This window comes from Patagioenas fasciata, chromosome 6 (genome assembly GCF_037038585.1).
Source record: "Patagioenas fasciata isolate bPatFas1 chromosome 6, bPatFas1.hap1, whole genome shotgun sequence".
NCBI classification, from domain to species: Eukaryota; Metazoa; Chordata; class Aves; order Columbiformes; family Columbidae; genus Patagioenas; species Patagioenas fasciata.
The window spans coordinates 35,432,256-35,454,599 of NC_092525.1; the positions used below are offsets into that span (position 1 = coordinate 35,432,256).

The window sequence follows — 22,344 nt, forward strand, 5'->3', positions numbered from 1 at the left end:
AAAGGAAAACACATGGGATTGAACTTAAAGGACATATTGCATTAGAATATTATTTTTCTGTCACATAGGCACGAATTGTTATCAGTGTGCTAAAGGAAAAGTGCTCCTTCGAACAGTTTGACCTGGTAAGTGAAGCATCTTTCATGAAACTCTCACATCCCTACACCACTGCTGCTGTGTCCCTCATCTGGGGAAGGAGGAAATAACTTTTCACTTCTTCTAACCCTTGCCAGGGCAGACAGAGGTGCCTGTCTGCACGGTTGAACTGCCTGTTCCCCTTACCACCTCTCTTCTCTCTGCCTCTTTCTCCCTTCTTTGGGCACAGTCGGACAGGCCATGCCTGAAAGCGGGAAACAGCAGAGCAGGCAGGATTGGCAAATGCAATATGACTTTAAGAAAACAAACAACAACACAACAACCAAAGTCATAGTTCCAACTTCATTAGTCCTTCTTAATTTGCATCTTTCTTTCTCCAGGGTCAGCTGGTTTCTTTTGCTTAGCTATTTTATGTCCCCGGCATGGACGTGTTTGTACCACCAGATCTGATGGCACTAGATCACCAGATGCTGATACTTTACCTGGTTGAACTTCAATGCTCTTTACTGTGCCTTTTACATACATGAAACCACAGACAGATAAGACTTTGAATAAATATATAAATCATCAGTACTGCAAAATGCAGATGTGTACTGTATAAAATCTTTCCATCCCTTCCAACAACTATGTGTTTCACTGAATTTGTATTTTTCTGCATGAAAGAATTCTTAAAAATAGGTAACTTCTCTAATGAAGCAGCATGAAATACTTGAGAAACAAAACAATGATTCAGATACTCATCCAGATGTTTAGTTTTTTACAGACATTTCTTTATGCAAAAAATATATTGCATCAGAAAAATGTATCCATACACTACACTTTCTTGTACAGAGCTACTGGTGGATTATTATTAAACAGAATACTTAAGTTTCTTACAAAATGTGTGCATTACTGGCTTTTTGAAGACAAGTTGGGTAACGCGGTAGGGTTGAATAACTGTTTCATTGAATAGTAAATAATTTCTAAATTTTCAGCAGAATTACAGATATTTCCTACTTTTAAAAAAGTAATCCTAATACAGTAGCACAAGGCCATTAATATTTCAGTGCAGGCTGCTGGAGATAAGCTGTGACTGTAAGGAGAAATAGCTAGTAAGTAAGGAAAGTTGGTGCTCTACAGTGTTTTAAAGGCAAAGAAACTTTTCTTAAAAAGTGTGATGTGTTAGAAGAGGCAAGGAAGCAAGGATCTAAAAAGATCAAGAACAACTTGAGATAACCCCTTGATAGCAAATTTTCACATGAACCAGAGGCTGTCACTTTTTCTACTGAATTAATGATCTGTGGATTAAAACTCCTACTGTATGAAGATGATTATCTGTTAGGACTGCAAAAAAGACCAGTTGATAATGATCACACCAGTGTCCTGATGTGGCTCCCTGGCAGCCAGGGCCCACCTCCCCATCCACCCCCCTCCACCGGTACCCCCTGCCTTCCCCTTTGCACCAGCACCCGCTTTTGTCCAACTTCTGTAGTAAAGTAACGCAAAGGGCTGGTTGGACTCCAGCCTTCCTTGAGGTCTCAGAGGAACAGAACTCTGGCTGGGCAGGAATTCACCCTGAGACATGGGGAAGGGAAAGGCTAGAGCACAGCAACCGGTTCTGCCTTTACTTCTTGTGGAATCCTACATGTGTATCCTACATGAAACTGGTACCATTACTCTGCCAGTACGTTTCAGTATTTGTTAATATGGGAAGAGGCCACATTGCTGCGGAAAGCACCACAGTTCCATTTCAAATTCACTCCTGGCCGTCGCTTTGGCTGCACACATCAAGTGCAATAGCAAACGCTATTATTAGAGACTTGCTGAAGTATCATGAGCTGAAAGCTGGAAAGAGCTAAAACACGAATCCATCACATTAACACCCCACATGTTCCTCCCATGCAGCAAATTAATACAACGAAGACAGAAGATGCTCACGGCTCACTGAGGGCGTGAAATGGGCACAGAGAGGGGTACACGCGAAGCTCCCACCACATACGCACACAGAAGCGCCTTTGATTAATTACCATCACGACAGCCGTGGTGGGACCTAATATAATGCTGCTAGCAACTGCCATTCCTACATCCTATCGCTCCTGTCAAATGTAACGCTGGCCACACCAAGCTCATCTCTCCAGCGGTAGTGGTGCCTCCATCCCCTGCACTCAGCAGGACCTCCTCCGGCTCATGGCACCGCACAGCCTGCCGGGGGGAGTCCAGCAGCACCAGCCCAAGCTTTTGGGTTTCACTCAGCAGGGAGGGGAACAGCAGCTCTGGCTGTCCAAAGGGGATTTCTGCAGAAGGGCAAGCGGGGGGTGCATAGCGTACGGTTACTGAGGTGTTGGTGGCTACACATGCAGCGTCTGTGCAGCAGCAGATCACATGTGTGGATTTTGACAGGGCCGGGGTTGACAAATCCACATGGAGCAACCCGTGACGAGCACTGAATCCTCCCTGCAGATCCTGCAGCAGAGGCTCCACTTCTACTGCAAATACCTTGAATTCAAATACAAGACATCCGCAGTTTGTTACACAGATCAGCTGCCTGCAAATCTTATTTCATCATCTATGGCATCTGCTATAAGTACTATGAATGTGTTTCATCCTGCAATTTTTCCCCCTGCAGGCATCCATGAGAAGTTCCGTATTAGGACAAACATTAAAAATACTAGAGCAAGGTTAGATCACTTCACAGGCAACAGAGGATGCACCTGAGATTGTAATGTACGTGGTTACATGGCAAAAGCAGCAGCAATAAAGCAAAACAATGCAGCATGTGTTAGGTGAGGAGACTGCTCTAAGGAATCTCTATGGTGCAGAAAGAATTTTAACTAAATAAAATAAATAAATATAAGGTCCACTAACAAAGCTGCTGTGATCTTTATGCTGAAGCTTTATTTGTAATCTTTTCCTATCAACAAAGAAAAAATAAGCGTATCAACAAGCAAAGTGTAATTCAATCCATCTTGCAACCCTGACAATCGAAGAAAGAACTAGTGGGAGGCCCTGTGAGCGAAAAATCAATATTGCAGCTTTGTGCTGTGCAAATGTGAATACTGCCAAATAGCAGTGCTTAGGGTAAAATGAACTGTTTTGCTCCATTTTCTTCTCTCTGAACAAATGATTTTGAAACAACAGCTTTTTTTGGAGCTATAAAACGTCAAGCAATAACTCCCTGCGCTTTAGGCAAGTGATTGCAATAAATACCTCTTGGCAACAGGTGCAATGACTTAGGACTGAAATTCATTTACATTCAGGAGATAATTCCCGATAAACAGATGCAGTGCCACAGGATGGAAGTTTGAACGACCGGCATCTGAATGCTTCTTCATCATTCCAGGGCTTTTTAGACGTAAGTATGTGGCTCTGTCAATAATTACTGTTGTCACCGGTAACTTTGTATCTCCAGTGCAATTCCTCATGAATATTTTCAATGCTGTGTTTTCTAACCAACCTGTGTTCAACCTGTTGCTTGCCTGACTGTACCTTGCATAAACCTGTTTTGTTTGGCTGTCCTCCTGCAGCTGAAATCAACATTCCTCCAGTTCCTGGTAATTGCCTCAAGGCAAACTGTGCCACGGATGACTCTGCTGCTGCTGACGCCCAAGAAACCAAACTGCTCCTCGACTGCAAAGACCTTCCTGGTGCCCCGGCTGGGACTTCCAGCACAACCTAAACATTAACTCAAGTAAGCACCTGCTACCAAATGGAACATATGCTGTCTCTGATTCAGTCTTTGTATATATTAAGCAGTGTTGTGTATGTGTGTGCTTTTTTCTTTTTCAAAAACGGAAGAAGATATCTAATGAGAAAAAGAGTGTTACTTCTGACCTGCTGACCACTTTGATTCTAGAAAGGCTTCCTGGCAAACATAGATTTCCCATATGTTTTGTCTCCTCACAAATTAGTTGAGTGCAGGCTCTTTATCGAAAGAGAAAATAAACTGCTTTTGTGAAGTCGTATTTTTAAGAAAAGAGGTAGAGGGGATTTTTAGTGGTAATATAGATTCTTTAATGCTTTATTCATCAATCCATGTAGAAGAACACACTGAGAAAAAAATGTAAACAAAACATCACAAACTAAAATCTTTCCTCTTCAGTTTATGAAATGAAAAAAAAAATACAAGTCCTATGAAAGAAATATCACTCAGAACCATGTTTCAGAAATATGTCTAATTCAGATTTGGCTAAAAATTGTTTTATATAAGTTTGCAATGCCTTATTTATCATTCTACTGTCTTGCTTCCTTCATAGAAACGAGATAACCTAAATTTGTCAAAGTGCAAAGAAAAGTTAATAATTCACAGCATCCTGCCCACTAGCATACCAGCTTTTTGAGCTGTCAATAATAAGAGAGTGTGCGAAGTTTGGTAGATAAAAGCAAAAAGGCACCACCACATTTGAATGTTCACCCCATACAGAGGAAAAATCCTGGAATGTAAACAGGCTAACGTCAGTACTCCTCGACATCAGAAGCAAGGAACCTTTGATTAAAACTTAAAGCACAGAGAAAGTCAACATGGAAATTTAAAATTATTTCAAAGAATGCAGATACTGGAAGAGCTGAGAACCCAAAACAAATCTTTGCAGAAATAAATATATATGTCTCTGCAAGGAAATATTGCTTCTTGTGTTATTTGGCTCTAACAGAAAGGTCTTTTGAAAAGAGCACATCTTTTCAAACAGAATGTTTACAGTTGTCTCTTTCACAATCTCTTTTATTTTACCAAATCATGCAACATGATGATTCAAGTTCTACACAAGATGAAGTGATGCATCTTGGGCAGCATTTCAATAATATATGTTCAACAAACGCAAAGCCCGACGAAAACTGTGCTGAGAATCCTCTCCCAGCGAAGCGTGTAAGTGCGTGCACGGAGACAGCTGAACATACTTCGCCATCTGAAAATCATGCAAATGCTCAACATGAGCTCTGCAAAGCTTTTATAATTCCACAGAAAAGCCTCAGCATCCTGCAGTTTCTAAAGAATCCCGCAAACTCTGTCAAGGCAGACTTTCCTCCTCGTCTCTCAGCACTGTACGTATTTCACACAGACAAGCATGTTATTTTGTTAAACAGCTTTTAAATTATCCAACCCTGGTCAACAGATCACTACCAAATACTACAAAGATAGAGGCAATTTAAATGACAACTGCGCTTTCTAATTCTATCTTTGAAGGACAGAAGTCATTCTGGCAAGCATGTCTATTAAAAGATTAGGCTGGCACAGTGAGAGCTTGTGATACCGCACAGAGGTCTGGAGTTCAGAGCGCTCAGCTCCACTTTCAGGGCTCCTGGCAGCCCGTGCCGCAGCCCGGCACACACAGCCCCGCTGCTCACCCGGGGAAATCAGGAAGCGAGCCGTTCCAAAATACTCTCTTACTGCTGTATTCTTTGCCATTTTAAGTATATATTCATCACTTTCATTTAAGATGCTGGAAGGAGGGGACGTCTAGAGAAAAGGGATTATTTAGTGAAGGAAATCTGTTTTCTAGAAATATATACCTTCCTCATTTTTTTCACTCATTCATAAAAATGAGATTAGTCAAAACAAGGTACATAAATGCGTGTTCGTGATGTGAACTTTAACAAAGAGGCAAGACATTCTAAGGAACAGACGGGATCATGTAAATCACACTGAAGCAAGACAACTATTTCATTGGATAAAGTAGCGGTGACGGGTAGTTTTTAACATTGGTTTCAAGAACTTAATTTCTCAGACACACTGTTTCATATTTTAATTACTTGGCTAAAATCTGGAAGCCTGTCTCTTACAAAATAAATATATTAATTGCTGTCTATAAAAGATTTCAGAAATATTAAGCACCTAATGATGGCTTCTAATTTTTTTTCACATTTTATTAGATTGTGATTTTGTCTCTTAAAAAAAAATTTAAAAATCTTTGTCAAATGTTAGTGTTTTTCAGGATTCAGTGTGAGCAGCAGAATTACAACTCTTAAGTAATTTTCTGTAATTATATACTTAATATTCAGTGTACATAAACATAAAGCATGGTATGTCTAATTACTGAAATTTAAGAGAGAAGCCTGAGTTACACCCTCTGACTCACACCAGGCCGGATCCTGCCTTCCAGGTTCACTGAAACTTATTACAATTTTCCTTTTACGTTTTCCAGTCTCCATGCAATTCTCAAAAATATCCCTGTGAGGCTCTCTTCAGCAAAAAAAAAGTCAGGGCTTACCTGCTTTCTGCACCTTGTTGAATGATTCAGCAAAACCTGAAGTGAGCAGCAGCATCTCAGCCTTTTAATGTAACAGCGTCGATCCTTCCTGTGTATGGCTGGCAAGGATCTCATTTAAATTCTCCTACACAGCTCTTACCCCTCATTCAGAAGGGTGAGAATATGTCTCTCCAAGGTAGAATTAAGGGGTCTTTTGGATTGTGTTTTTTGCTGAGGTTTGTGGGTTGCTTTTTTGTTTTGTTTTCAATAGCAGGAGAGACAAGAGCGCGACATCGACAGACCTGCAGACCCAAGTCCTTCAATCATGCGGAACAGGAACAGTCCAGACAGCAGCCGCGCACGCATACCCACATTAGCCCATCGTGTCTCAACTCTATTTCGAAGGAATCGCCACTATGGGAAAAGAGATAGTTTGGTCTTCATGCCCATTTAATCCTTCACCTCCCTGCTGAGGCTGCCACAAGAGTGCTAATTAATGCTAAACCGTGAAAATGGGCTTCTGCACTTTGAATCCAGCCACACTGAAACTGGATAGAAACCACTAATTCCTTTAATGAAAGTCACCAAACCAGAGCCTGGTTCCTGGCAGCATTTTAGCAGTACCTACATATGGCAGATGGAAACCATGTGATCTAAACATGAAAGTCTAAATATCTAGTGTAAAAATATGCATGTTGTTCAGTTCTCACTTAGAAACAAATTTTATTCTCGAATGCATGCACCTTTCCCATCCCTTTCAGTAGGAGCTGTATGCATGAGAGCAAAACTTTGCCCTCTTGATCTAAAATTATCCCAGTTTGAAACAGTATTCATCTGTCAATGATACTTCTTTTCTTCTGCCAGCCAGATGTCTGTTCTCAGGCTGCAAGAATCTCCTTCCTTTTTTACTTCACATCATATACACTTGATCCTCTGCCAGGTCGCAAAAAGCACTCTACCCTTTTCTTTCTTCCCGCTAAATACATTGCATCTTCAAAATTTCTCAAGGCAAATGAGTCCCATGGTCTCTGTAAATCCCCCTCCTGGAGGTTATCTCCAGTTTACCAAGTGTGAACTCTCTGAGCACACCACCTGTCAGGAAAAAGCAGCTTCTGAATCAGAAACAACCTCTGAGAAAGGGAGGTAAGACACAAAAAGGCTGATGTGTCAGAAATGTAGTGTCAACAGGATTTCCCATTGAATTATTTCCTCTACGCAGGATACTGGTAGCAGAATAAAAATAAATATGCCTTTATTTTCTATAATAATATATTTCAACAACAATTTATATTTCCACTTAAGCATTTTTGATTGGAAACCATGTGTTGAGGAGGGGCAGAGGAAGAGGAAAAAAGGGCAATTTCCATCAGCAGTATTGAGACTGAACAGCTGACAAAAGAAATATGCTTTTATTCCCATCTTTAAGAAACCCAAAGTCCTGTCACCTCTGAGGTTGATAGAAACCATGCAGAGATGTACTGTCTCCTTGGGAATATGTGCATTGGTGAAAGTTAAATCATTCTAGCAGGCGACATGCTGGGTGCCAATAATAACCCTTGGTGTGCTGTGTATACCACCTTCTTCGGTGTGTTACACCCTAACCTGCGTGAGAAAGCAAAACATTTCACCTCACTAAAATGTAGAAACTGGACCCTGATAATTCCGGTTAATTTTAAATAAAATGTTATTCTACAAGTGCCAGAGTTTAAAATGTCAAACACAGGCCTAGTTCTAAAAAAGTATCACAGATTTAATTGAAAATATTTATGCTTGCTATCGCATGGTAACATTTGAGACCACAGTTGTAAAATTACAAAGGGGGCATCTGCTTGTTTACGAACGGAATTATATATACAATCGAAATGGAATCAAGCAACAGCGTAAGAGATGATATACTGTCTTTTGTTTCAATAAAATGACGGGGTGGATTCAATTGTCACAGTATAATTTACAGTGGAAAAATTATGTGGTTAATTTTAATGATGGCAAGACACTTAAAACAGTGCTTATGAGTATGCAAACAGCACGGCCACCCCCCTTCTCACTCAGTGTAGCTTCCGAAAGAGTTCTGAGGACTCAGGAGTAGAAAGAAGAACCTTTGGAAACAAAAAGGCTCGAGATCCTGCAGATGAAACTGCTAAAACCCAAATACACAGTCGTACCTCTTGAAAACAAGGAGAGTAACGTGATGAATCTACTTTAAGGTAAATGTGCCGCCACTTCAAATATTCCCACAAATAGATGTGAGACAAGAGTAGCAAGCAATCTCGGAAAATGCCTGTCAGAGTGAAAGGTTTTCTTCCTGGCCTTACCTTCTGTGAAGTATTTGTAGATTTCTAAAAAACTATTATAGAGAGGAGAGGGATAGACCTTCTAGTTTTTACAACATACTTAAAGTTCTGGCACATTCCTGGAATCGCGGAAGCATCCTCTGAATAATAAATTGCATAAAGAAAGGAAAACTACTTAATTATCAATAAATAGGTAATTTTTAAAGTCTTAAGGAATATATGCAGTGCTAACATGCTCCTCGGGCAGCAGGGGTAAGAATGGCAACAGAAGTACCATTTCCATAGTAAACACAGGAAATATGCACCTCTGCAAGCCTGTCGAACTGCTGTTAATCACCTATAACTATATATCCATATGCCTCATAGCAAATCTGAAGGACAAGGGATATTAAAGCAACAGTACAGTTAAACTCCACCTGGACTCAAATTCAGGGCTTCTGAATTAGGATTCTGGTTTTAATCCTGGAATTTGTCTGTGTGTGTGTGTCCCCAACTGTCACAATGTGGATGCAAGAACACTCTCAGCTTTTACAGAATCAGTTAATGGGCACTCAAATGAAATAACTGAAAAATCCGGATCCCTGAAATCTCTGAGTACTAAGACAAAGTAAACAATTTTCCATAATTATAAGAGTTCCATAATTAACGCCACCTACGTTAGAAAGTAACAAAAGGGATGAATACACTCTTGTAACACACCACAGAAAGGAAAACTTTGCATTTGTTAATTACTTCTATTTAGAAGTACACATCTAATAGCTGAAGGGCTGTGCTTCGGAAGTTTTTCACTGATCTTAATACAACCAATGATAAAGCAAAGGACTAGGACAACTCCACACCAGACCAGGGAAAAAATCATCCTTAGGTGCTGAAGTGTAAGCTCAATAACCAGCAGCAAGACACCGGTACTGCACCGTTACTATATATCTGGAAGGTAATTTACTCGGTAATTCATGTATTTTGCATAGTGCTTCGCTATACCAGGTCACAGTTTTCTTTAAAAAGAAAAAAAAAATAAAATCCTTCCCTACGCTTCTAAAGCAAGCATTTCAGGAGGCAGCTGTGAAGTATAAAAGATCTGATTGCTCCACTTTTTTCCACACCACCTAAACCGACACTTTCCTCCCGAAAGCGCCGTGTTCTCCCGATGCATTATTTAGGTGTACAAGCAGGCGCTCGGCTTCCGCCAGCCAGAGGGGCCGGCCCCGGGCCCAAGGGCCGGGCGGCAGCGGCAGCAGCAGCTGCAGCAGGAGCAGCAGCAGCAGCGACAGGAGCTGCAGGAGCTGAGGTAGCGGCAGCAGCGGCAGCAGCGGCAGCAGGAGCCGCAGCGGCAGCGGGGCTGTCCCGGCGCTGCGCTCCCGCCGCCTCCCCGCGCCGCGGGGCTCGCCCGGTCCGGCCGCTGCGGCCTCTGCCGCCCCCGCCGCTCCTCCGTCCACAGCCGTGAGTTTTATTAATAAAGATAATGTCCAGAGCGAGTGATCAAAGCGGCCGTGATGGCAGCGTAATTGAGGAGGGAGTTGTTAATCTGCCGGGGACGTCGAGGAGGGAAGGAGAAGGTTCGGGGTGTCCAAAGGACTCCTGGAAGGCACTAAAGCTGGATATCCTATCTATTCTACTGAGTAAGCACACTGCATTTCTTCTGATACCAACAGCAGTTTTACTAAGTCTGCGCTAGTGCAAAACAAGCTGCATTTAATGAAACTATTCTCTGCAATTTATACAGTCCCACGGTCCTTCTGCAGTGCTTCTTCTGTCTCTCCTACTGCTAAATTTGAAGTCCAGATCCTTACTGGGTTTCAGCCAATGTATGGCCCGTGCTAAAGACAATATCTGAACTCAAAAAGCAGAAAGAATGCTATTTTTCACAATTGTTTCCACATATACAAGCCTCTAGAAGATTACAAGGTTACTTTAGGAATCAAATGCTGAATATGGAAATAGTGTTATCTCTCACTGAAATGCTGTCCTCTCTGAAGGATGTGTTGAGATCCAACATTATCCAGCTTTTCATAATAGTAATTTTGTAATATTTTATCTACTTGGAAATAATAGGGAATTTTAGGTAAGCAGAATCTTAATTACCCCAATTAAGTTCTCATCCTGCATCCCTAATATCACTGGGAGCTTTGTCATTAACCTCAATGAGTGCAGGATAGATTCCTTGGAATTTAACCTGGACACTCGATATTCTTGTTCTAATGAAAAATGCATTAATGAGCTTCATTAGACTACTCAGTTTGAAAGAAGCATCTTCAGCAGTCAGTTTCTCTCAACAGCCTAATGGGGCACTGGTGCATCAGTGAGCTGGGACCTGACACAAGAGCGTTTAGGTCACTGTAAGTCTTTTTATTGACTCCATGAGCTTCGTGTTCTGCCCACCAAGGGAAGAGCAACACCTATTGACTCACTGCAGGAACTCCCTGCAGTAAAGATGACAAAACCTGTATAAGCTTTTGAAATTAAAACTGGGGCGGTACAGCTGAAAGACTATACATACTGGAATAAACACAAAACAAAAATTCCTCCCTATGATTAAAAATGACACAAGTTGTCTATATAGTCTGCATGCAGGATCTTCAATGCTTTTCCATCACTACCTTTTTTCCAGTCATCTACTGGGACACATTACAGGAAAACTAGTAATCTTCTGTGACCTTCATTTTATTTTATTAAATGCAGCAGACACCTCATGCTGAATATGAAATAAAAAATATGCAACCTAGGAAAGTACTTTAAGAAAAAATGCCCTTTGGAGGACTCAATTTCAGTCTCGATACATAATGACACAGATTTGCCAATGACATTTGAATAAAAATCTCTATTATATACATTATTGTGTTCAAAATTCTATTCTGAATTACTAAATTTAGAACAGCCCCTGTAGATCACGGCTGAGTCAATGCTTTAGAAATGTGAGAAATATATATTTGAAATACATGTGAAGTTAGAGCAGAGTAACTGTACTTCTCATCTTTAACCACATTTTAGAAGAGGATTTCTGTTTCAAATAGCTATCCAACTGGTAGCAGTAAAAAACATTCTAAGTATCAAAATATACTCTTTGTTTACACAACACTGGCTGATGTATTGCTAATAAAGCCTTCACAGAGAAAATAATGTGAATTGCCCAAGCAAGGGAAGCTGGCACTTGCAGGTGTTATTTTGTCTTTCCCATAGCTCTAAGGACAATTGAGAAGTTATCACTTGTTGCAGTCCCTTGCCTTTGAAAAACTGGGGGGGGCAGGCTGGGAAGGGTGGAAGGGGAGGTGGTGTGTGCCGATGTCTATTATCCCTGCTAGTAAGCGCAGAGTAACAAATCATCACCCAACATAATATCCATTGAATTTCAGTTAACTGCTGTCTGAGCAACCTGCCTGAAATTCCAAACGCTAAGTGTCGAGCCTAATTTGTAGCTGGTTTAGAGCCGCATCAATTTGGGATAGGTGTAGCTGGTGAAAACAATAGTACAGGGGTATTCAAATTTGGAAGGGAGGGGACTTATGGAAATCCCTCTCCCTAATTAAATCAGAGAATGAGAGTTTGAAGTGGTAAATAATAAATCACAAAGAATCCTCAATCTGGTTGTCAAGGAAACCAGTATGCCTCTGCCATAATTGCTGTGAGCCCAATCTTGCCCTTTTTGACACCAAGCCTTATCATGCATTCTGGTCAGAGACTGAGAAAGTAGCTTTTCTGTTGCTCCCAGGCAGCCCCGCGACTCGCTGTGCGCTCATCCGAGCAGGGCCGCACCACCGCTGCATCCAGCGGCTCACCACTGAGCCCCAGCACGCCGCCACCAACTTGGAAATGGGACCGAACAGCCTGATCGTGGTGCTGGAAGGTCTCAGCAGCTGTGTTTACCAGAAGGGCATTCCTAATGTACTGTTGCTACCATCTTGAGCCTGGTGATCTCAGCCTGTCACGAATCCCAGGAATGTGTAGCTCCCTTGGGCTCCTACCCCATGAGCACATCCTCCTGGATGTAGGAATCAGCCGTTCATTTTACTCATGGATGTGTAAGATGCTTATGAAAGAGACAAACAGGGAAAGGGAAGTACAAGACAAAACAAAAGCTTTCAAAAGCACAACAAAATAAATTAAAAACTGACTCCACGCCAAGTTATTCAGATAGCTTACTGAATCATTGTCCTCTTCCTCTGGGAGGATAATTGCCTTTTATAAACATATCCAAACTTGTTTTTTCCTTCTGTTCTTGGTGGAATCATACATCACCACTGGACACACACCAAACTTGGAGCATATGCAGTTCCCAGCACTTCAACACCAGGAAGGCCAAGAAGGAGAAAAAGCTATATTGGTGTCTCTATCTCATCCTTCAAGAAATCCTGAAGCACAATTTAGAGGAAGTATCTTCAAAGTAAGGAAATAGGAGGAACAACGGGTAAATACATTATGTTACCAGCTGACTTTAAGCAAAAGAAAATCCAGAGAAACAGGGAAGGGTTGTAGGAAGGAAAAACATTAAAATCTCCCTTTAGGAACTACAGAGAGAAAGAGACAACTGGAAAGGTTTCTCAAGGAAGAATTGCAACTGATTCTTGTTTGAAATGCTGCAACTAGTTGACTGTCTCCCTGCTGTTTTACCAATAGATAAATCTTTTAATTCCTCATCCTATTCCAAGCAACAACCACCAAAACCAATTTCTTTAATATATTTCTATAAATGTAATGTTAGCAAACTATGTTAAAAATTATGAGACTGATAAACCCTGGTGATTTTAATCCTTTGCTGTATGTCATTCCAATGATCCAAGTTTCAACGGGACACTCTGGATACCCAATATATAGTTCCTGAGCTTTGTCATGACATCACATTTAGGTAAATGTAATTTACCAATATATTTTTATCCACTGGTCAAAGGCGGATAACATGGTAACCGCACTTTCTTCTGTCTGTTCAGCTACTACTCAAAGAAAGCTATTTATTTAGTTTTATTTGCTCTAGCAACTGTCGTATCTTTTTTGGTTTTGGTGTTAGATACACCAAGCATCTCAAGAAAATATATGGTGCAACATGGTTTTTCTGCTGTTCAACTATTCCAACATAACTAGGGACGTTGGTAAAAACTTTTGTTCAATAGATCTGTAGACATACAGTGCATAAAAACCAATAAATTATTGTTCCAGAGCAGGCACAATCAAAACAAAATAAAGGCTCCTCCAAAACCCAACCCAAATCCCATTCAAATTCCTCTTCCCAGGAAGCACAACGTAGGTGTTTGGTACCTAAGAGAGTTCATCTTTGACCTTTGTTCCAAAACGGTGAATAGGATCAGAGCACCATGAGTTAATTTAGGCTGAAATGGACTTCTGCCTCTTCCCATTTGCACAAAATACTCTTTAATCCAAACACCTCTTCCAGCTATAAAACCTAAATCACATACAGGAAGAATTATTCCTACATAATTTAAAAACAGAAGCCCCTGTAGTTGTCATCCCAGTTAAAAAGATACAATTATGGATTAATTACAGCCAATTACAACAATGCATCTTAATATCTGTATCATTCTATATGCCTCTCAAACTCAATCACCGTAAGAAAAAAAAAAACGAAAACGACAAATAAAGGTTTCCATTAGAAAAGATAATGCAAAAGTAAATGAATACGCCATTTAGGTATAAACACATTGATTTGTAAAATATGCACGTAGCATCCATCAGAAGAAAAAAGGCCTTTAGCCGATTTACAGATAATTTACTATGGCACACTCTTACCACTATTTTATTCTCATTTGAAAAATTAGTCTGGATTCCTGAGCACAATGACAGTTACCAGTTTATTTTCTGTCTTTCGCTAAATTTCAGTGATCTTGAACCTTTAGGGCTAAACATCTCTGCGACAACCTATTTCTGTCATCCAGGAGTTTCAAATTCTCGAGATTCACATAACAATGTCACTGGCTTTCCCAGTGACACAACATGCTGGAGGAGCTCAATATTATCCAGACCCTGCTCCATCATAATCCACTGTGAAAAAAATACCTCCGTCTCTCCTGTTGGTAGGTAGCCATAACAACCTGATATTTCTCCTCTGAACAATTTTCCAGGTGGTCAATTTGATTTGTCAATTCTTTAGAATTTCTATGTCCTCTGTTTGAGCAGTCTCTATCCATCAACTTTAGTCTTCATCTTTTTGCTTAGACTCCTGCGATTTTGAACAAAAGCCTTCAAACTTCTTATTCTCTACAACACTAATCCCTGGACTTCAATAAACTTTGCTACTACGCACGGAGTTTTTGCAAGGTATTATTGGTTCTTTATCTAAAACGAACTTGTTTCTCAGACGGCGTGAGCTGAAACAGGCAGTTTGTCCCGTGGCGGTGGAAGCCAAGCCTGTCCCATCTCTCCATGCCTGTGCCAGCCCAGCAGCCATCACGCCAACTCCCTCATGCTGCAAACTTCAGCTCGCTGCCTGCGCTTCAGCCTGCCCAAAAACCAGGCTGCAGGGGGGCACCAGGCTGACCAGCAACTGCTGCCACGTCTGGATTTGTAGGGTTGGGCATCTTACCACTGAACTGCAAATAAGCAGTTTCTGAACAGTTTTGAGCTCAAACACAATTTTAATTTGTCCCTGCACAGTATCATGCAGAAATATCCACAACTCTCACCTGCAGTAGTTATGAGAAATGGTTGTTAATTTTAATTGGCCTACACTAGCTTTTAGGGAAATTAGATCTTCAGGCTTCATCACCTATCTGAATAGACTCTTTTTGCAGTGACCATTGCTATTCATCTACTAAGAAATACAAGCAATGAGTTCTGTATTTCCTCACAGATTACCAACTATATTAAGCAAAAATAACTGAAAACAAAACAGAAATAAAAAATTAAAGGCACTTTGAAACAAACTGCCTGTGATGCTCATGTATAGGCAACTTATCCATAGGTTTCTTTCTGGAAGAGTAGGATGAGACTGAAAACAAACTCCAAAACAGCAAACCACAGCATTCCCTTTTGTGAAAATTACACAAACTTTATGTTGAGGAACAAGCTCTGGGTGCAGGACAGTGCTCCAGCGGCTCTTCGCCAACTCTCCTTCTAGATGCCTGACAGAATTAAGATGGAGTTCACAATTCCCCATTCAAAACAAAAATGAAAATTGTCCTGGTATCAGATTCAACATAAAAACATCCTAGCTCTATAGGGCTGCTAATGATTTTAAAAGACAAAACATTTCCCATTGTCATGACAATTTATAGATTTATAAATCAGAAACCCTTCAATTTTCACAGTTCAGTTTTCAGCATCTCCTCTTAGTCTTTGGACACAGCGTATCAGAAGAAGAAAGGAGGGTTATCCCACCCAGGTAGTGCAACCTTTCGGAGGCCTTTCCCATCACAGCTCTTCACCTGCACAGCAATAAACCAGCCAGTGGGACAGTCACAGGAGCTAAACTTGTTCAAGTCTTGTTCAGTAGGGTTGCTGGAACTAGGACATCACAGAACATCATAGCGGAGGCAGCTTTACCACAATAAATAAATTCAGCCCTAATATGAAATACCTGACAGTATGGAGTCTAAAACTTAATCAGTTCTGAAGGTCTGTGGCTTTATGAAAAGTAACCACTAAGACACCAGCAGAATAATTCAATGAACTGGAATCCACAGCTTCACATTTTTCTGAAAGTATCACATTTTCTCTTAGGCTTGCAAACAGTTTGAACAAGTGGCCTTTGCAAGGAGTAATTTAGTAAACAAAAAACTATTACCTTGTGAATTAAAACTACTTTAAATAGAATCTATTGTGACCACAATTCATATTACCATGGCAAGCCCTTACAGAACGCCTTTTCAAGGAAATAAATATATTCCTTGTGTGTTCAAGTATAGAGCCATAAACCATATGAGACCCTATTTATTTCAAATTTCCCATGATGCCATTTACTCCAGCTTTTAACCTTTTATGTGACATTGAGCTATTTTACAATCATAAAATAGTAGAAAAAACGACCTGTTAATTTGAAAGGGACACATTACAACATCTCTCCCCGGCACTATAATATTTTAATTTCTTTTTTCAAGGCAAACCAGTTGGAAAGTGACCATCTGCTAGTCTGTTAGCACTATTCAAGCAAAGTAATGCACAAAATGTCCTCCTTTCCCAGCAAGAGTGGGACCATTAACTGAAAGGAATTTTGGATATCGTCATGTGAGTTTGACAGATGGATTCACAACAAAATAAAATCTGAATCTATTTAATTACTGTTAAATATACTGACACTACAATTTGATGATACAAAACTGCTGCGCATTGTGTGACACTTGGAGCAGTACAAGAAATCTGAACCTTTCGAAGAAATAAATTAGTATTATCAAATTTCCAATGCAAATTGTGTTCTTCTATTTTGAGTGTTAAGCTAAATGCAAACACCCTTTTGCAAGTACAGTTCTATTTCTCACTTCAAAATACACAACGTGCTTTGGACACTGGGTAAGTTTTCAATATCACTTAAGGTCTTGAACATTTCATAACAGTTGATAATGGCAGTGAAAGAGGAAACTCGACAAGCTCTCCACGCTGATAAATATAGAACTTTTTGGATGAGTAGTGCTCAATGGAGCCGTAATCTTGGCTGGCACCTGTACATGATACTATAACACATACAGCTAGAACTGCAAGTTTGTGAGAATAAATTAAATTAAATTCACATTCATGTTAGCACTTTAAAAGATGTTGTCAGTACAACTTTGTATGCATGCAAGCCACTGCACTTTTGAAAGTTTTACCCCAAATGTTTAGAATTCAAGCACAGCGTCTCTAAAGGTTAGGAGATACACTGGCTGTATCTTAATCGGCCTTCATCTACATTATTCATACCTGTACCTTCTCAACATATCCAACTAAACTGGAAATTAGGCTGAAAATGAAGTAACTGCACTTCAAATTGTTAAATTCTGAAAGAGTTTATCATTTCTGAATTGTGAAATATAGCAGATGTCACATGCCATTACCAAAATGTATTCCACAGTTACCTTAAATCTGCAGTATATTTTACTTTAAATGCATTTTTCTCTTCTTCCTCTTCCTAGCTTCCCTCTCCATATCAAAAAATAATGAAGCAGTTCAGAAATTTACACTAGTATTGAAATACTTGCTAAATACAAAAGAGTATTTCTCAGCTCTTGTTTGGAACAAATAGATCTTTTGACCAGTTATTAGTGATATCATCGCAATATGACTACTTCATATCCATTTGCCCAATAAATGTGTAAGTCTTACTGCTTTCCTTGTTTTTATTTATATATTTCATAATGGCAGTAAAGCACTTTAAACTGTGTATTTCTTATGGAATACTGCACTTCAGGGACTGTTAAAGTCACTCTGCCTTCAGCCTTTATCACCCTACGTGAGGTACAATAAACACTGAGAAATGGGCTGCCTATTGTGTGCCTTGTTACAAAGTTCACATCCAGCTACTCTCTTGTCCTTTCTATTTGAACTTCCTTTCTTCCCAAGCCTTTCTCAGACCCGTTCTCGGCAAGTCTGATTTGTGATGATTTCGGACAACAGACTGTTGTTGAGCGGTACAGGCTCAAGTTGTGCAACAGCCTCATCCACATGGCTGAAAACCCACCTACTGCGTACTCCAGTAAGTCATGACTAGGGAGCAGGACAAGGGGTAATGGGTTCAAACTGGAACACAAGAGGTTCCACTTAAATTTGAGAAGAAACCTCTTCTCAGTGAGGGTGCCAGAGCCTGGCCCAGGCTGCCCAGGGAGGTTGTGGAGTCTCCTTCTCTGCAGACATTCAAACCCGCCTGGACACCTTCCTGTGGAACCTCAGCTGGGTGTTCCTGCTACAGCAGAAGGACTGGACTGGATGAGCTTTTGAGGTCCCTTCCAAGCCCTGACATTTTGTGATTTTATGATTCTGCGAGTACTGCTCACTCATATACTGGATTCTGGCCTTCTGTGCCTAAAAACTTCCCCTATTCTATTTATTGGCGTTGAGTTTTCCCAATAACTACACATTACCAGGCTTCAACTGAGTCAAGCAGACCTTGCTCATGATGTTCCTCGGGATTCAGGGTATACTTTTAACAGAAATTCAAGGAAGGTTGTATGTTATTTATGTAACTTATTCACTAAAGGGTCATATAATTCGGTGCTATCTTGCAAGGTGCAGAGAAAGGTTGAAGTCAAGCAGTAAACTCCAAAAGCTATGAAGAAGATGGACTAATCCTCCAAACGTGTTTGAGGGCCACGCAGGAATTCAAAATTGGTGTTACCTACAATCGCCGCAGTTCTCGGGCTGGCTGAATCGGACAAGACGGGAAGGCCAGGCGACACTACAAACTTATCTTGCTGTGAAGACATAATTGTTAATTCTCTGTGTGGCTCTAATTCTCATACAAAAAGCCAGGCACGCACATAAATATGTATTTATTTGCCGTTATGCTAATTTTGTTAAAAAACATCAATAGTTGATCAGCTGAAAAATGTGTGCAATTTTGAAAGGCTTTCGAAAACATACATGTCTGACTTGACCTTATGACCATTTTCTCCTTCAGGCAAACCAATATTATAACCAGAACAACACAAGAGGATGAACATTGTTGGGGAGTTGCTCACTGTGCCTGTCATACCCCGTTAATGCAACTTTGATTTGCCTTTGTTCTGACAGTAGCAAACAGCTGCTTGTAAATGAGCCACAGTCCCTGGGCTGCCTCCCATTATTCCACACTTTTGTTTGACAAGGTCACTTGCTGTGGGGATTTTGGGGAGAAAGAGTGTGCAGCCTATAGAATTAGAGTTAAACCACAGGCAACCCAGCTTGAATGTTCTTATTATATTTTTTTTCATAGCACCAGCAAAGCAAGAATAACAAAGAGAAAATCTTTTGCTCTGTGAGCAAGTCAAACTTTTCTTTTTCCCAGTGTTGATTTCATAATCCTAAAACTATCTTATAAAAAGCAAGTCATGTTTCCATAAATCCCCTTTCATGCAAATCTTAACAGAATTTATAGAAAGATGTACTTAATTACAAAACGGGATTAACAAAAACAGATTAATATTGTTTTGTTCATCCGTTGCTACAATTAATCAGGAGACAATACCCAGCTAACAGCAACTCCAACAAATGCTGCAAAAAACACAAAGAAACAATCTGAAAGATTTATACCAGTTTCCACAGGAAATTGATTTATTTTTGATAGGAACTGAGACAGACCAGTCTTCCAGAAAGAAAAACATTTCATAAGCAAATTACTGCTATGATAGCTGCCCATTTAAAGACAAGCAGACATTTCTTTGACTTGGAAGTTTTATAGTGTTGAATTAAACTATAAAATCTGTTTACGGAGACATTAGGATGGTATCTGATGCTATGAAATCATCCCTGAGCCTTCATTTTCCATTTTGACCTATGATCTTAAAGACAGTGAAAGCTGTCATTTAGGATAGCCTGCTTCTTTGTGACAACTGTTGCTTTTGAAGCCACACATAAGCAAGGCATAGGTGGCAAATATTCAAAGGGATGGTTGATACTAAGGGAGGGGACAGCCAGTGGCAGTCTGCAACCACAGATGAATCACAGCAGAGTGCTTTCAAAATTTGCAAGTGAAGAAAGAAGAGGTGCTGACTTTAATGTCTTTCAGGCTCTTCAAGGAGGGTCACTGAAAACAATGAATGGAAATCAGTCCAAAAACCCTCCCCAGCAGCCAACTGCTTATTCCAAAGGGACAGTCCCAATTGTTCAGATTTTTATCTCATCAGCCCAAAAAGTGGCTGAGCCCTTCCTGCTCTTAATAGTTTGCTTCCTAACTTTTTGTTAAGCCACTGGAAGAATTAAAATCTTCATCACAAAGGCCTCTGCATCCACACTAAAAGAAAACCTTACAGACACTTCTGTAATCTTTGATTAATTTCTGAGTCTCTAGGTGTTCTCAACCAAAAAGCACAGACAATGTTACACAGGTTTACGTATCTTCCCTGGACAGACCAAAAACTCTGAGCTTGGAAGATTACATATACGACCATTTAAGACAGGGATAAGCAGCCTTCTAGTCTCTTCCCTCTTTCAGCTAATTCAGCTTCAATCTCGCTCTCCACCACAAATCCTTCAACAGCCACCTACATGCAGGTAAGAGAAGGCTTCCCAAGTTTCAGCTGGAAGTAGTTTCCTTGTCAAATGCTGGTTACAAAACACATAGTTAGTGACATACCTAAAATATTCTAACTGAATTACACTTGAATTATCCACTGCTAACAAGTAGTCATCAACAACAACTAAGTCTAATGATAAGTCATGATGACAACACTCACTTTCCAATAATGCATGCTGAAAACACTCTGGTAGTTAGTTGACTGCCACAGTGCAGGACAGGAGGTTGTTACCTTCATTTGTATTCAAAGGCAGGCAAATCACTAAAACTCATTTACATCCTTCCATCTTTCTTACAGCATGTCAACAGCAGGTGGTCTATCGATACTACCTTTGAAATAAGTAGGTGGTTTAAATTGCCTTCAAATTTCAGTAAAAACCCTGAATTATAGAATAGACACTGAGTCTTAACTTTTCTGTTTTCTTTGTGTGGGCTGTAATAGAACATAAGTACAGCACTTACTTTGTTCATGTTTTAATCTACATTAAAAAATAAGTTTTACACATAATCCTAAAACCATAAATCTCAAACGTTAGCAAAGACAGTCACAGACCCAACTACTGCAGCAAAGCGAGTTACAGAAGTTTATTTGCAAAGGTTTGAGTAAAATCCACAATAGATTATGAAGGGCTTCTACAGATTATTTTTTTTTAAAGTACACATTTTTAGGATAAGCAGATGAAGACTGACTCTTGAATCCTCCGATGCACGTGTTTAAGTTTTCCTGCTGCTAGCCCACTGGAAACTACTACTCTGAACAGATTACATTCACTATGCACTTCTAGGGACATATGTCTCCTATTTTTCTCTGTGGCACTGTGACTATTCTTAACAGTCAGTTTAAAAACACAAATGTCTGTTGTCAATCAGGACCATTTTCTGATGAAGTGAGAAGAAACACTGCCTGAGACAGGAATCAAGGACATCTTCATGCCCAAAAGAGTACACAGCCAGGAGTAAGCAACATCACAAATGTGTTTATACAAAACCAGAATAGATTAAAGTAACTAAAACCAGCATTTGGTTGCTTTTCTTCTGTGATGTTTGCTTTCACATTTTGACAACTCCCTCAGAATTTCTATGAAATTCAGTGTCCGTCAAAATGAATACTTTGATGTCTGGCTTCAAACTTCTATAAAGAATGGTACCTTTTGAAAGCAAACACAGAGGTCAGTAATAACTCCCCAGACTCTGCAGATTATGCTAAATTAGCTCCCACATTTTGGAGAGCAGGTGGAGAAAGCGTAACACACTGTCCCAGTATCCCTGAAAGATGAAGCTGGGGTCAGTCCCCACAAATCCATTACAACCTGAGAGAGTCTGTTTACAAGCCTGTCTGGCCTCAGTTGAGCATTAGTAAAAACTGACATGCGCAATTTGCATTTAAAAATTAGAGTATGGTTTGGTTGCTAATATATACACATATTTGTTTATATGCAGAGGATTTTTCTACCTGAAAAGGGGTCAGGATGCTGAAGGTGCCCCTTGTGCTACCAAGCATAAGGGAGTGTGTACTTCGCGAGTTAAAGATTGTTTAAAGACCAGGCCAGTCATTAAGCTGTATTTACTGTCTAGACAGGAATAGCTCCACCTAACCATTCCCAAAGGTTGTTAGCATTTCTAAAAATTAAGCAGCAGCAGGAAAAGGTTAAGATCAACTTACTAATTAAGT

The 22,344-nt window shown here is 40.2% G+C and overlaps 1 protein-coding gene and 1 long non-coding RNA gene across 19 annotated transcripts in view; one reads left to right on the plus strand and one right to left on the minus strand.

Annotated features, from left to right (window-relative positions):
* The window catches only part of ADGRL2 (adhesion G protein-coupled receptor L2), a 386,421-nt gene that overhangs the window by 69,302 nt on the left and 294,775 nt on the right, over positions 1-22,344 (minus strand). The window lies entirely within an intron of this gene.
* Positions 3,163-5,274, plus strand: LOC139828235 (uncharacterized). Its single transcript, XR_011739613.1, has 3 exons — positions 3,163-3,427; positions 3,600-3,763; positions 4,329-5,274. It is a non-coding gene; the product is annotated as an uncharacterized lncRNA (long non-coding RNA).